This window comes from Schistocerca gregaria, chromosome 1 (assembly GCF_023897955.1).
Source record: "Schistocerca gregaria isolate iqSchGreg1 chromosome 1, iqSchGreg1.2, whole genome shotgun sequence".
Lineage (NCBI taxonomy): Eukaryota > Metazoa > Arthropoda > Insecta > Orthoptera > Acrididae > Schistocerca > Schistocerca gregaria.
Window position 1 is genome coordinate 304,189,722 of NC_064920.1, and position 17,091 is coordinate 304,206,812.

The following is a 17,091-nucleotide window of genomic DNA, read 5'->3' on the forward strand; positions in this document are numbered from 1 at the left end:
GAAAAGAAAAATCAGTCTGTGCATAAAATAACCTCCCATCTTTTTGGTTACTTTCATGGAAATGCGATGACAAAGCCACAAAACTGAAGTTGTACTAAGGCACTTATGCAAATAACATGTACAGAAATATGTCAATGAATACTTAAAGAAAATGGTGTTTCTACACACACTAATTATTAAGCTCAACAAAAATATAATCACAGCCTACAATGCTTATTTCACAAACTACTAACTACATTTTTTTTTTTTGAGAATGCATAAAAAAAAAACAAGGCAGCCATGCGCAAAAAGTTGCCAATAAAGTGAACTAAAAAGGGCCATCTTGCTCGCCGCGGTCACATTGCTAGGCGGGCGGCCAGGAACGGGCGGTCGTCATTGCATTGGACATCACCAGCCACCAATCGTTGGAGCGCCCGGGGCCGCTGCACACAGTCAGAGACTGTTTCTGTTACCATAGGGGAATCGTGGAAAGATCACATCTACAAGTTAATGTCTTCTCACACCCGGCACACCCCAGCTGGGTGGTGGGTCCATGAATGACGAACCCAAATAGTTCGCAAAAAGGTTCCGGTAATCCTGTCTGTTCGTTAAGACTAGAAACTCGTCGATCATATAGTACCATAAATCGAGGACGTCTTTGTCTCCATCGCGGTATATGTAGTGTATCGCCATTCCTCGTACCCAATTAACCGCATTCATCCGGGTCTAAGGGAAATAGACAGCGTCGGGATGAAAGAGTTCTTGGGGTAAAATCGAAACGTAGGGGCGGCGGAGCAGGAAAGCCAGGATCTGGCGGATCAGTTTCCAGCACTCACGCGCGGGGCCACAGTTCAGTCTATGTTCGTCCGTGTCTAACGTCGTGCAACGGGGGCACACAGGGTCGTCAATTAGGTGAATGGCATGCAGCCGTTGTCGGGTTGGAAGTTTCTCGTTAACGACCACATACCACGTCGACCGCACGAAAGTAGACAGGAACGGCGCGTGGATGGCTCGCCATACTCGTGGCCAGTCGACCGTAGGGTGGCGCCGTACAATGTCGTTATCCGGAGTCCAGTGCTGGAGAGCACTATAATAAGTCTTCGCTGTCGGATTCCGTGTCTCCGATATAACCCGCAACACATAGCTATGCTCTACGAAAAACGTTCTAATGTGTGACAGCGAGGGCGATAAATGTCCAACTGGTACCGGTGGGTACAGCGTACGTGGGGCCACTTCTTCAATCAGTAGGCCGGGGAGACTGGCTGTTGGTGAAAGCCAGAGTCGCCTCATGGAACGGAGATACAGTGCCAGCGCTCTGTGCTTGACGTGAGTGAGTCCAACACCGCCTTTGTCGAAGGGTAAAATAAGCGTAACAAAACGGATCTTGAAAACAGCACCATCGTTCACCACGTGTCCAAACACTGCCTGTATCCTGGAAGCCATCGTGTCCGTTATCGGCAGTACATGGGCGTAATGGTTAAGGTGAGAAGCCATGTACACATTAACGTATTGGGCGCGTTGCAAAATGTTCAATGATCTGAATTTATTGAGACGAGCCTCTAAACGGAGTCGTCGTAAGACCATACGATACGTAAAGGCCGCCGTGCGTTGTATTTGTCGATGGAGTGATATCCCTAAACACTTGAGCATCGGGACCTTTGTCAGAGGTACGGCCAGACCTGCAGGCATTCCTCGTCCTACCTCCATGTAGCGTGATTTCCGAAGGTTGAGCACACTGCCTGCCACCGCCCCATACTGGTGGAGCCAGGAAAACGCCGTGTGTATTTCGTCACCAGACCGTGCTAAGAACATCACATCGTCGGCGTATGCACCACATCGAAAGGTTACGGAACGGAGGGTAAGTCCTTCTAAGCGTCGCCGTAGTCCGTGAAGAGCTGGTTCGAGGGCAACGGCGAAGAGCATGGCAGAAAGAGGACAACCCTGCCGGACGGACCTGTTGACACGGACGGGGGCGGACCGACAGCCGTTGATCATAATCTTCGTGACAGCCCCATGGATCAATCGAAGCACAACAGACGTCGTCAGACGCGGGACACCGATGTGTTCCATAACAGTACGCAGGAAACCATGGTTAACGCGGTCGAAAGCATGGTCGAAGTCCAGCGCAACAAGAGCGCCTTGGAGGCGGCAAGTTTGCATGAGCGCCACCACGTCTCTATAGGTGCTTAAAGTCGTAAACACATTAGTGTCGCCCCCGAGGCAGGTTTGATCAGTGTGAATGGCCGACATTACCGTAGGTTTGAGCCTCTCACGGAGCATGCGTGTCAACAGCTTATAGTCAGTGTTTAGCATTGTCAACGGGCGAAAATCAAGAGGGCGACGGCCTCCGCCGGGTTTGGGCACAGGGATCAAGAGACCCTCAGTAAAGTCAGATGGTACCTGAAAATCGGCGTCCAGGAGTTCACTGTACATCCTGACCCACATTGGGCCCATGAGATCAAAGAACCGCTTGTAAAATTCAAGAGGGAGGCCGTCAGGGCCAGGCGTTTTGTTGGGAGAGCCACGCAACAGAGCCTCTCGCAGTTCTTCCAAAGTCACCGCCGACAAGAGCGTAGCATCATCTTGTAGGTTCCGAGAGACTGGTAGGTCAGATAGGACTTCCCTGACCCCTACATTCATGTGGGACTCCCTCTCGTAAAGAAATTTATATGACTGTGTGAACGCTCGGACGATATCCATTTGTGCGTCAACGCGTCGCCCGTCCTCCGTCTCAACCTCGGTAATGAGCTGCCTCTTGCGTCTTCGGCGTTCTTGAATGATATGGTGGAGGGAAGGTCGTTCACCACGAACATCATCAGTCGTCCTCGCTCGCACCCGCACACCCGCAAGACGTACGGCGTTGATACGAAGCAATTGTGCCTTGACGCGTTGTACTGCTGATTGTCGCTCTGGCGACGGCGGTTGTACAGCCAGTTCGCGAAGCGCAGTATAGTAAAAATTAGTAGTCGCAGTATACCAGCGCGCTCGGTCGCGTCCATAACTGACTAATGTTCGGCACAGTGCGGGTTTTGCACACCGTAACCACCATTGAAGTACAGAACGGTAGGCGGGTAAACGCCGGTGGCAATTGCTCCATGTGGACTCGACTGCGCGTCTGCAATTTATCTCATCAAGAAGGGCCACATTGAGGCGCCACGGACCCCTACTTCGGCGGACGCGCTGGCGGGGAAGAGTGAGAGTACACACATATGCGAGGTGATCCGTGAACGCTGCCGGCCACATCTCAGCGTCGACAACGGCCGATCGTAGGCCGCGGGTGACGTAGACTCGATCCAAACGGCTCGCGGAGTGACTAGTAAAGTAGGTGTGTGCTCGACGGTCGCCGTGTTGGATGATCCAGGTGTCCAACAAGGCCAAGTCCTGTACAAGTGCCTGGAGTGCCGGGCAGGTGGTATAGTGTGGCTCCTGGTCGGATGGGCGGAGCACACAATTAAAATCGCCGCCTACTACCAAGTGGTCGGTATTGCCCTGGAAGAGCGGGGCTATATCTTCGGCAAAAAAGGTGCGCCGTTCTCTCCTTTTGCCGGTGCCTGAAGGAGCATATAAGTTCACCAGACGTACTGTACCAATCGTGAGTGCGACCCCCCGGGCCGACGGTAAATAGGAGACATCAGTGGCCATTATCCCTTCCCGCAGTAGAATCGCCGTACCTCCGCCGCCCACATCTGCAGGCATAGTGTAGGCGTCATATCCGTAGGCATCGAGACAGAGTCCTGATCGGACTTCTTGAAGGAAAACAACGTCCAGATCCGCAGCGCGTAACGTATCCTTCAGCATACGGGTCTTGACATCAGATGTAATGCCATTGACGTTGATCGTGGCGAGGCGGTATGCCTGGTCCATCAAGTCTCGGGAGGTGACCATGGTATGACAGGAGGGCAGTAGTCGTGACGTGGAGTGCCGTTCTTGCGAAGTGCTAGGCAGCGACGAGAGGTGCTCATGCCGTCCTAGGCGTCTGTCGCCGGCCGCGTAGACGCTGCCATCGGCATCGGTGCATCGTCTTGGTTCTGAAACGCATCCTGCAACTCCATCTCCTGCGCCCAGTCGCCCAGGGACGTTGACACCACTGGATCTCGAGAGGCAGACGGAGGCAAGGGTGCATCCCCGGTGTCGGAGCTGCGGTGATCTCTCGCATCCCCATGTGGTCCAGACCCAGCGGTAGTGGGAGAAGACGTCGAACCGTGTGAGACGGTAGGGTCGCCTGTGTCGGCGCGGTGGAGCGGTTGAGGCACCTCGTCATCCAGCGGTGTCGCCTCGGGCTGTTCTACGTCGTCGGTTGTCTTGCGCCGCTTCTTATGACGCTTGGGTGATTTCTGCTTACGCTGCCGCGCCTCTGTTTCCGACGTAGGGCAAGGGGAGGACGCTGCATCCTGTGCTTCAACTTCCATCGCACCGTCGGCGAGCCGTTGTGACGGTGTGCCGGGGTCCGACGAAAGGACATCAGTAGCATCAGCACTAAAAGACGCTTGGGGCTCCGTGGAAGCTACTGCAGGGTCCTCCAAAGCTCGCACCAATACAGTGGGGTCGTCATATACAGCTGGCGTCTCCCGTCTCGCCGCCGCAACATACGTAATCGGCAGAGAGGTCGGTGTCAACGGACGAATCTGGTCGGTCGAGGGTGTCTGCGCGAGACGGCGTTGCAGGCATTCGGTACGCATGTGTCCCGTCTGGCCACAACCGGAGCAGGTTCTCGGCTGACCGTCGTAAATAATTATTGCCCTGCAACCAGCGATCGTGAGATACGAAGGAATATGGCGATGCAGGTCAATACGGACTTGTCGCACCCCGTTAAGGACAGGGTAGGTGTCGAAGGTCTTCCATTTTTCGGCCGTGTGGCCGAGAACTGTTCCATAGGGTCGAAGAGCAAGGGTGACCAAATCCGCTGGAACTTCAAAAGGGAGCTCAAACACGCGCACATTTTGGATTCCCAATCCAGCACGTTCAAGCGTCACCACACCCACGTTTCCGTCTGAGTGGCAGAACCGATAACCTGCCGTCGAGCGTCTGAGAAGTTTGTCACATGCTTCGTCGTCAGTGAACTTAAGATATACGACGCTGGAGACAATAGATAAGTGGATACCGATCAGCTCGTTAGGATCAACATGTACCACATCGCGTAAAAAACGCTCTACTTCGTGGGCCTTGGGTCTAGAGTACGTAGTGTCGAACTGCAGCTTGATCGTGGCTTTCCGATACGAAAGAGCCATCGTGTGTCAGGAACGTGACGGCAATACGTAACACTAGCGCGCCGGCGCGGTAAACAATAACACACCCGGAAACGCGACACGGAGCGGCCGGGACGTACCGCACCGCTCCACAGCCAAAGGCCGACTGACCCTAGACCACGGGTACACGTTTTAAAGGTACGACACAATACATGTATATTAAGACAGTTGTGGTGGTTTTCATTTGTAATTAATATAGGAATACTAATGTTGTGCAGTTCAGATGTAGAAAGACAGTCTATCAGGGTAGAGAGGCTTTTAGTGACCATAGCGTGGCATATCACTGACTAGTTAAGAACTCATGCTCGTCCGACACACGCGCTGCATCATAAGCGGCATTCAGAGAGAAAACTGAGTACATTTGACTCTTTTGAAAATCAAAGTAATAAGCCGATGTGCAGTTGTTGAACAAAAAACATTGCGAGAAATGCACTCCTGAACATAAATGCAGATGGTATACAAGCATGCTTTTATGTTGTTATATTTGACCACGAACGGCATCTGTGCAATGTGCTCGATGTCAGTCGTGGTCAGAACAGCGTTCCGTGTACTTGGGAGTGCAGTACGTCGGAGCTAAGTGTCTTCGAACGTGGGCCCATTGTTGGTGCTCGCGTGGTAGGCGCTATCGTAACCAAGGGAGCCGAAATCTTTGGTGGTTGAAGAGGCACAATACGGAAGGTTTATGAGACAACGCCGCCGATCAAGTCCTTCCCATGATGCAGTGCTTATTGCCTAATGGTGATGTTACGTTGCAAGACGACAGGTTCCCTGTTCACGCAGCTCGAATCATCCAGGACTCGTTTTGTAAGCTCGAGTGTCTCTCTCTCTTTCTTTCGTGTGGCGGCTCTCTGCCACCAGGTGTAAATCTTTTTAGTTGACGCCAATTAGGCGACTTGTGTGTCGGTGATGATAAAATAGTGATGAGGACAACACTCAGTCCCTGAGCGGAGAAAAATTCCCGATCAGGTCGGTAATCGAACTCGGCCCCCTTCCGTTGGCAGCGAGCCAGCTGGCTAGGTGGTCAGCGCGAGGCTAAATTGTATCTCCCCAAGCAACCGCAAACACCAGATCTCAATATTATCGAACCTTTGTGGTCGATTTTGGAGTGAAGGTTGCTTTATCGCTGTATATCTCCATTAGTGTTACCTGATCTTGCCACTATTTTACACGCAGAATAGTATAAGGTTACCTTCAAAGCCGTATAGGATCTGCGTTTATCCATTCCGAGAAAACTGTTTTGAATGTCAACGGGTTTTCAAAAGCGTATTAGGCAAGGTAATGTGTAGTGCTTTTGGTGTGTCCATAATTTTGTCCGCCTCTGTACAATATACCAATACAGATTTATTTTAAAATGAGGAGCAACCTCTAGTGGGATATTGTACTGAGACACCCATTAGTATCTTAATGACATATTAGTATTATTTTCCAGTTTTAACATGCATAACCAGCGAGCTGCTTTGCCACAAGACATATACTACGTATGAATGTCACAATTAAATATGCTCTCATCATCTACGGTAAGTCACATTAACTGAGGAAGGCAGCTCCTGTGAGCCGGTGTCATCTATAAGCGACAGCTGCAACTAACAAGCGACATCGATTCTGTGTGTAAATGGTAAAACGAAAATTACTGTAAATCGACCTTTATGCTCAAAATCATATTTTAATTGTGAAATGATTTTTAACTTAGTGGAAATAAACAAATATTTTGTAAATATAACCAAATGTATTTTAGACAGAGAGCAACACTGATAGATGGGTAGTGACAGTACGTAGAAGAAAGATGTATAACAATTAGGAGACCTCTCAAAGACAATAAGCGTCTCGCTGCAAATGGTTCTGAGCACTATGGGACTTAATTTCTGAGGTCATCAGTCGCCTAGAACTTAGAACTACTTAAACCTAACTAACCTAAGGACATCACACACATCCATGCCCGAAGCAGGATTCGAACCTGCGACCGTAGCGGTCGCGCGGCTCCAGACTGTAGCGCCTAGAACCGCTCGGCCACTCTGGCCGGCTCTCATATACAGTCGTATAAAAACGCTACTTTGGTAAGGTCGAAAGTGTTCCAGAAGTATGATTGTGGCCAAGTGTTCTACATTTACTTAATAGCCAACTTCCGCAATGCTGAAATGAACACCACAACATAGTTTGGTATGGCGAATGGCTAAAAGTACAAGGGAGCCATGACTTGCCCCGAAGGAGGACATATTGAAGTTGTTGGAGCGGGAAGTACGAGTAGCAATTACGTGAGGCGTGAGAATGCGAGATAACGATATAACTGGAGTTGGGTGCTTTTATAACAAGTGTAGCGTTAAACGATGATAGTGTTGTTGGGATATTACAACGCCAAGTTAATAAGGTGCATTGTAAAGGAAATGAGCCAAAGCTTGTAAATCAAAAACCGCTGAAAGGACCAAATACGAGTTCCTGTGAAAAAAGGGTGCGACCCCTATAAGAGGATGAGCCCCAAACTCGCGTCTAGAGGGTCGTGGATTTATACCCAGGTAACAACAGAGCGACCACGTGCGCGTGTCGACCATCCATTGATCTTAGTAGTGCCGAAAACAGAGAAACGGAAGTTTGAGAAGAGTGAAGGGGTCTAGTGCGTTTCGTTGCAGCGGAAGCAATACGGGGAGCGGAAATTCATTGACGAATGGCACAAGTGTAGCGAGAGCACTACATGTCCGACGCACAGTCCGACCTCTGGGAGAATGGCTGCCGCCGTAAATTACCGATATTCAATACTGAGGGCATCGACGTGCTGGACACTGGTATTGGTAATGAGGTGTGGCGTTGCAGACCGTGCGTCGTCGGCCAACGACAACGGCTTACGCCACGCCTTGACTCTTGCAACGTACATGCAGCGCACTCCGTACACTTGGCCATTCTTCGATGAATATCCGTTCAACGTACTCATTTCGCTGTCAGGAAAGGCACTTCTACCTCTGCGCTTTTCTAGAAAACGCTGTTTCGCTGTTTCCAGCACTACTGAGTGCAGTGGAGGCTAGACGCATACACGTGCTCGCTCTGTCTTCACGTGGCTCTGCGCCCGACTCTCTAGAGGCCTCAGCCTTCTTATGGGAACCACACTTTCTCCGTAGCCAATTCCATTACGATCCCTTCAGCGGTTTTCCTTGTACAGCCTCCGACTCATTTCTTTTTGAATGCTCCTGATAATACTGTATCTGTAAAGCCAAACTCACTCTCGCATATATGAAACTGATAGCAGTAATCATTTGCGTAAAAAGTAGCGTTAACGTTACGTGTTCTTACGCTCCAATCTGTGAATGAATCCTGCTGTTCTGTCTGTTCTGCTTTCCAAGAACTTGTTTTCATTTCACAATTCTGCGTGCTCATAGTGTAATAAAGTAAACTGCGATATTTAAACTCAGGTAGCTGCCTTTGATCAAATACGATCAAAACCAGCCCCCTGTTAAGGGGTGTACGATGTGCAATTGAACGACCCAACTGCTCCGACTATTGCACGTACTTGATAAAATTTTTAAATACTCAGAGCAGGCAATGTGGTGAAGGGTCTTCGGTGAACGCACTCTTCATAGTTAAGCGTTGTTCTGAAGTCGAATCCTTTAGTGGTCACAACTTACATTTCAGTGAATCATTTTATTTAACTTCTGTTTACTGCAATAGTTGACAGGAAAGTGCAAAAGTCAAATAAACTACCAGTGACCGTAAACGTTGTTTCTTCTGTTATATACGCCACCACATCTGCATTTTTTGCACAGTGTAGATTGCTAATGTCGCACATTACATTACAGTATTTCTTTTTGTATTTCTATTTCATGGTGAATAATGTGTATCCTGATAATGCGTGTAAAAAAAAATAGTCTTATGGCATGAATGGTTGGGAGATCCCGGCTCAGCTACCTATACTCTGCGCCCCAAGGCGCTTTTTCTCCGCTAAGTATCATATTCATAAGTGTACCTGTCAAGTGTAGACAACTGTAAAGTTGTGCCTGTAGTGTAGTGTGATATGGTCTGGTGTTCGCATTGGAGATGCCGAAAGAACCGGCGCTGGCAAATAGCCTCTTCTCTCTAAGAGCAGCAAGGAGACGGCCGGCTCAGCGTCCCCATCCGACGGACCGATCCCCGTCACCAGTTAATTAGTTAGTTCCAGGTATTATTTGAATAACTCTTATCGAATTGATGTGAAACGAGTCAGCTTACAGGATACGTTAATGTACACACACACTATCTACACCACCAGTTTTAAAAAGAAATACCTGGCCAGAATAGATGGAGTTGTCCAGGAGAAATTATTTTAATTTAGATTTAAAACGTACTTCGCTAACTGTCAGACGTTTTATGTTATTGGACAGATGTTCAAAGACTTTTGTTGCTCCATATCGAACTCGTTTCTGTCCCTCTGACAGCTTTAAAAATAGTTAATACAAGTACTTTGTCCCACTAGTGCTGTAGTGTGGATATCACTGTTCTTCTCAAATTGTGACGGGTCACATACGACGAATTTGATTAGCGAATATATGTGCCTAGCTCCTTGAATAGTTCCACGGGTGAGAAACACACATTATTCTTACTTCTCACTTTTGAGCAATCAATACTTTCTTTATAAGTGATGATTTCCCCCAGAAAGGGGGGTAGGACTTCAAGGTGTACGAAACTCTAGAATTTTCCAAATCTATTAAAAACTGTGGTCAAAATTGAGGTAATTAACTACAAAATTTATGTTTTTTCTAAACATGAAGTTTAAAATACAACAGCTCATTCGTTTTTTTCATAAATTAAATAAATTCTAGAGTTTCATGCAGCTGTAAGTATGGTATGTATGCTGTGCAAAATTCATAGAAGAATCTCTCTAACTTATGAAGGAAAGTGTACCTTTAGCAACAAATGCAGCCATTAGTAAGTGAAAAAATGATGAATTTTCACACGTAAAATTTTTTTATTTTGTTATGTTTTCGAACTTCCACTGCAAAGAGTGTGAATCCTGAATCCTTCCTGGTGATGCTGACAAAGTTTTATGAATTTATTTGTAAAAGTATAGACACTGGAAATTAAAATGTCCTGTGATGCCTCTTCTGCTCCAAGTCGGCCCGTTTGACGTCCTACCCCCCTTAAGGCATTATCGAGTGGAAACATACAATATATGTCTTGAGACTCTTACATCTGTTTCCAAGGTTAGCAATTATACGGAGAACAGAAGTAGCCGAACTTAGTTGTTTAAGAAACTCAATAAATGCTTCTTCCCGTTCGATTTTATCAATTTATACATCCAAAAATTTGCTCTGTTGTACCTTATTTACTAACTTCTGCTCATCTGTTACATCAACTGTTGGTACAACTATTTATTGTATAGAAATGAATGTTTTCGTTTTTAAATTTAGGGAGAATCCGTTTTCGGAGAACCGCTTAAAACTGCTTTGTAAGATATCATTTACTAATTCTTCTGTTGGTTTCGCTGTAATGGGATTTACTATAACGCTAGTATCGTCTGCAAAAAGTACCAGTTTTACTTAATGCTAGGTGGTATTGTTTCATAGCGTCACTTCTTGGGACATAGAGGAGCGGTTTGGAATTGAATTCACAGGGCCGTTGTGTGTGTGACACAGCTATCGTTCCGATCCAATTAGGAACAGACAACGTAAGAGAAAAGAGAGGGTAGCATCAGTCACTGTCAGCCGCTGTAGCTCCGAATCACACACCTTGGGCAGTAGCTGGCGGGTAGCAGGAGTGCAGGCTTGCTGGACGCTGGAGAGAGCTGGAGTAGCCTGGAAAGTGAGCTTCCCGGGTCCAGGCGGCGCACTTTCGCTGACAGCCTGATCACGCACCTCTCAGCCTCACCAGCGCGCTCACGCACTCTCCCATTACACAAACACACAACGCCGTCTTCGCGAATGCACGCCGCGCCTTACGTCAATACAGTGCCTAATTTCTGCACAATGCGGCACTTGAACCTGCATCAGCACTCTACCTTGTGGTCACATCCGCTTCGGATCGCCGCCTAACTTGCTTTACAGAGCGAGCCACGTTCTGTGTTAAGGCGCGGATTTCTAGCACCATGTCGCCTAGTCGTAATTCCATCGAACCGGAATGATTTTCTACAGACGATCACGACAGTATCAAGAGAACAGCCGACCAGTTTCGCCGTTTCCAAGAAACTTGTTCCTGGGCGCCTGCCATGAAGATCTGCCATTTTCAGGGTCGTTTACGTCAGTGAATTTGGCAGACAGATTTGTTCGTTTAGCAGCATTAAATAATTCTTCCACTCAACATGATGGATATTTTGTTCCTGTAGATCTGCAGCGTGCACAGTTTGCAAGGAAAGGAGAAGAGCCGATGACAAGTGAAAGTTAGCTCGTTATGCTCCCTCTTGTGACGCGACTGGTAGAGCGAAAAGGTAAGTTCGAATTTCAATTTCGATCCGATACACTTTCATCAGAACACTATGTTTACTCCGCATTTAAACATTATGAAAAAAATGGCTCGGAGCACTATGGGACTTAACTACTGTGGTCATCAGTCCCCTAGAACTTAGAACTACTTAAACCTAACTAACCTAAGGACATCACACACATCCATGCCCGAGGCAGGATTCGAACCTGCGACCGTAGAAGTCACGCGGTTCCGGACTGAGCGCCTAGAACCGCTAGACCACCGCGGCCGGCAAACATTATGAGCTGCCTACAACAAAATAAGTTCCGCTGCAGAAATCAGCATCAGTCCTGGAAAGGTTGATCATGTTAATATCTGCTAGCTTTCTTCACATAGGGTATTCTCATACACTGTGTGATAAAAACTACCCGGATACCCCCAAAAACACACGTTTTTCATATTAGGTGCATTGTGCCAGGTACTTCATATCAGCGACCTCAGACATCGTGAGGGAGAAGAATAATGGGGCGCTCCGAGGAACTCACGGACTTGGAGCGTGGTCAGGTGATTGGGTGTCACTTGTGGCATACGTCTGTACGCGAGATTTCCACACTCCTAAACATCCCTAGGTCCACTGTTTCCGATGTGATGGTGATGTGGAATCGTGATGCTACACGTACAGCACAAAAACGTACAGGCCGAGCTCGTCTGTTGACTGACAGAGACCACCGACAGTTGAAGAGGGTCGTAGCGTGTAATAGGCACATATCTATCCAGACCATCAAACAGGAATTCCAAACTGCATCAGGATCTACTGCAAGTGCTATGACAGTTAGGCGGGAGGTGAGAAAACTTGGATATCATGGTCGAGCGGCTGCTCATAAACCAAGCATCACGTCGGTAAATGCCAAACGACGCCTCGCTTGGTGTAAGAGAGTAAACATTGGACGATTGAACAGTGGAAAAACGTTGTGTCGGGTGACGAATCACGGTGCACAATGTTGCGATCCGATGGCTGCGTGTGGGTATGGCGAATGCCCGGTGAACGTCATCTACCAGCGTATGTAATGCTAACACTAAAATTCGGAGGCGGTGGTGTTATTGTGTGGCCGTGGTTTTCATGGAGAGGGCTTTCACCCCTTGTTGTTTTGCATGGCACTATCATAGCACAGGCCTACGATGATGTTTTAAGCACCTTCTTGCTTCCCAATGTTGATGAGAAATTCGGGAAAGGCGACTGCATCTTTCAACACGATGAAGCACCTGCTCATAGTACACGGCCTATGGAGGAGTGGTTACACGACAATAACATCCCTGTAATGGACTGGCCTGCACTGAGTTCTGACCTGAATCCTATAGAACACCTCTGGGATGTTTTGGAACGCCGATTTCGTGACAGGTCTCACCGACCGTCATCGGTACCTCTCCTCAATGCAGCACTCCGTGAAGAATGAGCTGCCATTCCCGACCAAACCTTCCAGCACCAGATTTAACGTATCCCTGCGAGAGTGGAAGCCGTCATCAAGGCTAAGGGTGGGCGAACACCACATTGAATTCCAGCATTACCGATGGAGGGCGCCACGAACTTGTAAGTTCAACTGTTAATCTTTCCTCAGCATCTGGCAAAGTTCAAATTCGAAATTCTACTTAAGTTACTTTAATAACGGTTACGATTTGTATTAAACATAGGCCAGATTAGTCTTTAATAACTGTGCTCGCCCATAAAGTGGAAAGTCAAATACTCCGCTCGCCATGCTGATTTTGGGTACAGGTTGCAATCAAAAACTCACGAATATTGGAAACATTGAGAGCAGAATTCAATTTAGTGTATTTGTATTTTAGTACAATCCACGCGAATGCTCAAATTCATGAAATGAAACTGGAATGCTGACGTAGTTTTACTGACATGTACGCAGGGCTCCTTTTTTTCTTGTACAGCCACCCGAGGCTTGTGCTCTCCGTCTGCTAGGGTTACGCGTCCACGGGTTTCGTTATAAAGTGCCCACAACGACCGCCTCCTGACAACAACGATGTCACTTTTCTCAAAGCACGGCGATGGGAACACCATTTCTTAGCACTAGTGCATCCAACTGCCGACTCAGGCAGCATCCTCACGTAACACCAATTCTCAAATCCGTTTCCGAATTTTAATTCAATCCGACTACTATTTTTTTCTATATTACGTAATGGTTTCTAGAATATAATGTCGAAAATTGGAGTCTCTGTTTGATTAAATTTTCAGACAACATAGCTGCGTGGAGATATCAGCGATTGGTTTACTTATAATCAATCAATCAAAATGACAGTCACAATCATGTTATTTATTTTGTCGCCAACCGGTTTGAACCCGCGATGAGGTCATCTTCAGGACAATTAACACCATTTGGTCGCTCGCTGGAATTGTCACCCTGCCTGTGCACGGTTGGTAACTATAGTTACCAATGTAACGTGTAACTATAGTTACCAACTGTGCACAGGCAGGGTGACAATTCCAGCGAGCGACCAAATGGTGTAAATTGCCCTGAAGATGACCCCATCGCGGGTTGAAACCGATTGGCGACAAAATAAATAGCGCGATTGTGACTGTCATTTTGATTGATTGGTCTGTTTGATTAATTACATCCACTACAACTTTTTTTTAGTAAAACTATTCGTAACACTTCCGATCCGAACTTACCACTTCCTCCCCTCTTCACCTAGCGGTACTTATTAGCCTGGAAATTAACTGATAACAGGAACGCAGTACTGGAATATTCTCTAAAGGTTAGATAGTCTACAATACTATAGATTATTCTGGGCCAAAATTGTAATCTTCATGAAAATCTCGAAAAATAAAATGTAACGCAACAGAAACATCAGGGTGTTGATTTTATGGTACAACACATTTATTACTACATTTTCGAGTTTGTAGCTTTAAAATCTTGTCCTCGTAAAAATTACGAAAAATCTGAAATTTTTGCAGAAACTAATTTGTTCATCATTGTCAGACTCAGCAAATGGTACTTTTACATGTAGCTGCAAAATTTAAATTACAAATTCCATTATGCACTGGTGTGAAAAAGGTAAGCGCGAAAGTAACTTTCGCATGGTTTATCACTGCCAAGAAAAATTTGTCCATGAAACTTGGACCATACATAGAAAGAAGTGCTACTGTATAGCATAGAAGGTAACTGAAAGAAATGCGAAATGAGAAGTACAGAAGACATTTTTTATTCAAAGCCAGTAATAACACAAATAACCGCAATTTATTATGGTCCTCTGGCCTTTACAGAAGATAGGACACGGTTCTCAATGCTGTGCAACGTGCTCCGATGCTGGCTACAAGATTGGTAAGGACTTCTTGTGGTACGCCGTGTCATTCCTCCAGAAGCGCGGTCGATGGCTGCTGGATGGTCGTCAGCACCTGTGGACGCAAACGTGTTCGGTGGGATGTAAGTCTGGGAAATGGGCAGGTCATTCCATTCGCCGAACATCCTCTTGTTCCAGGACATTCGGCGAATGGACTCGCCTACCCGTTCCCTGACTTAAGTCTCATAAAGCAGGTGTGGCGTGCAGTGGGAAAGCGCCTTGCGGTACATGCACTAGCATGTCATCCGCACTGGTGGAGGAGCGGACGGCCCTTCCACAAGAACTCCTAAACAACCTTGGGACCAGCATCGAAGCACGTTGCACAGCACTGAGAACCATACCCTCCTGTCTTTTACAACGTCCAGTGGATCATAATAAATCGCGGGGACTTCAGCGTAATTAGTGTCTTTGAATAAAAGTGTCAGTTTCATTCGTATCATTGCCTATTTCTTCTAATTACCTTCTGTTCTGTGCCAGGTATTTGGGTGTCACTCTCGACCGTACACTAACCTACAAGGAACATTGCCTGAAGCTGAAGCAGAAAGTATCCTCCAGAAACTGCTTTCTTCGGAAACTGGCGGTATCGAACTGGGGTACACATCCACAAACATGAAGAACAACAGCTCTTGCCTTATGCTATTCTGCAGGAGAGTATGCTTGCCCAGTGTGGTACAATGCAGGTTGATGTAGCCTTAAATGACAGCTGTACGATTGTTACAAGCTGCCTAAGGCCAACCGCCATGGACAAAGTTCAGTGTCTCGCTGGGTTTGCTCCATGTGGCATCAGAAGAGAGGTCGCCGCTAACATCGAGAGGCGTAAATCAAATACAGTGAACTCACATCCACTCTTTGGACATCAACCTGCCAAGCCAAGACTGATGTCCAGGAGGAGTTTCAAACAACTTCACAGCCCTTAGAAGGATCAACTGCGGCTACCCGATTCACTAAGTGGAAAGAAAGATGCCAACACCTCTCAAACTGGATGACACTACAAGAATCCCTGCCGCCTGGACACATGAAGAAGTGGGTCATCTGGAAGCCCTTGAACAGACTACGGACCGAAGTCGCAAGATCGAGGGACAATATCCTTAAATGGAACTTCCAACTGCCAAATGCCAACACAACACTGTGCGAATGCAGTGAACTGCAGACATCCCGGCATCTCTTCAAATGTATCTTATGCCCAACCAGCTGTAGCACGAAGGACTTAACATCTGCAGCACCCAGTGCTATCAAAGTTGCCCAGTTGTAGGTGAATACTGTATAGTTTTCCTTGTATGTATTGCGTATTTGTTCATTTTAGTGTACTCTGACACGAATAAAGAAAGACCTTCTGTTCTATACGTTAGCAGTTCTATGTGTAGTCCACGTTTTGAGCCTTGTTCCTTGGCAGTGAAACATAGTGAGAAAATTACTTTCGCCCTTCAGTTTTGCAAATAAGTGTATTAATTATTAGGTTTTTTGATAACCTATTGCGAAATCTCTAGCTGAGCTCACTGTGAGGCAGTCATCCCAGCAGAGGAGAGGCTATGTGCTATCTTGCTCCTGTCAAAAGCGATCGAGAGCGCTTGCTTCTCCACAATCCCTTTTGTATGTCTCTGTCTCATGCGACGGAAAAAGGCATGGCCGCGCGGCGTAGCCGGGCAGTCTGAGGCGAATTGTCACGATCTGCGTGGTTCCCCCCGTCGGAGTTTCGAGTCCTTCCCAGGGCATGGATGTGTGTGTTGTCCTTAGCCTAAGTTAGTTTAAATTAGAATAAGTAGTACGTAAGCTTAGGGACCGATGACCTCAGCTGTTTGGTCCCATAAATTACTAAATTTCCAAAAAAAGGCATGAAAGCAACCCAAGATTCCATTTTCAGCCGTACCCAGCCCAAAGACAGAAGGAGAGGGTGTTTACGTTGTGAAGGGGCAGGGTGAGCCAGTAGGTGAGGAGGCGCCGCCGCTGGTCCTTCGCTCACCTGCTGCACTAGGTGTGGGCGGCTGACGTCAGAGGCGCGCTCCCGCTCCTACAGACTCCGCAGCGGCCGCATCTCCGGGCGATCGCCGTAGCTCCTGCAACACGCCACACGCACTATAAATTGACCGGCTCTTTGTCCTCAACAGTATCATACTTCAAACTTTTTGTCATAATATACTACGACTAGTCTCAAATGCGGTCA

General features: G+C 47.3%; 1 protein-coding gene across 7 annotated transcripts in view; it reads right to left on the reverse strand.

Moving 5' to 3' along the window:
- LOC126342556 (diacylglycerol lipase-beta-like) overlaps positions 1-17,091 on the reverse strand; it is an 822,641-nt gene that overhangs the window by 233,149 nt on the left and 572,401 nt on the right. For 3 of the 7 annotated variants that reach the window (XM_050001868.1, XM_050001866.1, XM_050001871.1), the window contains exon 3: positions 16,891-16,984. The exons of 1 other annotated variant lie outside the window; for it this stretch is intronic. The gene's annotated coding sequence lies outside the window, so the exon portion shown is untranslated. Of the gene's footprint in view, positions 1-16,829; positions 16,985-17,091 lie in introns of all 7 variants that reach the window. 3 more of the 7 variants (XM_050001865.1, XM_050001867.1, XM_050001870.1) reach the window with 1 other exon arrangement.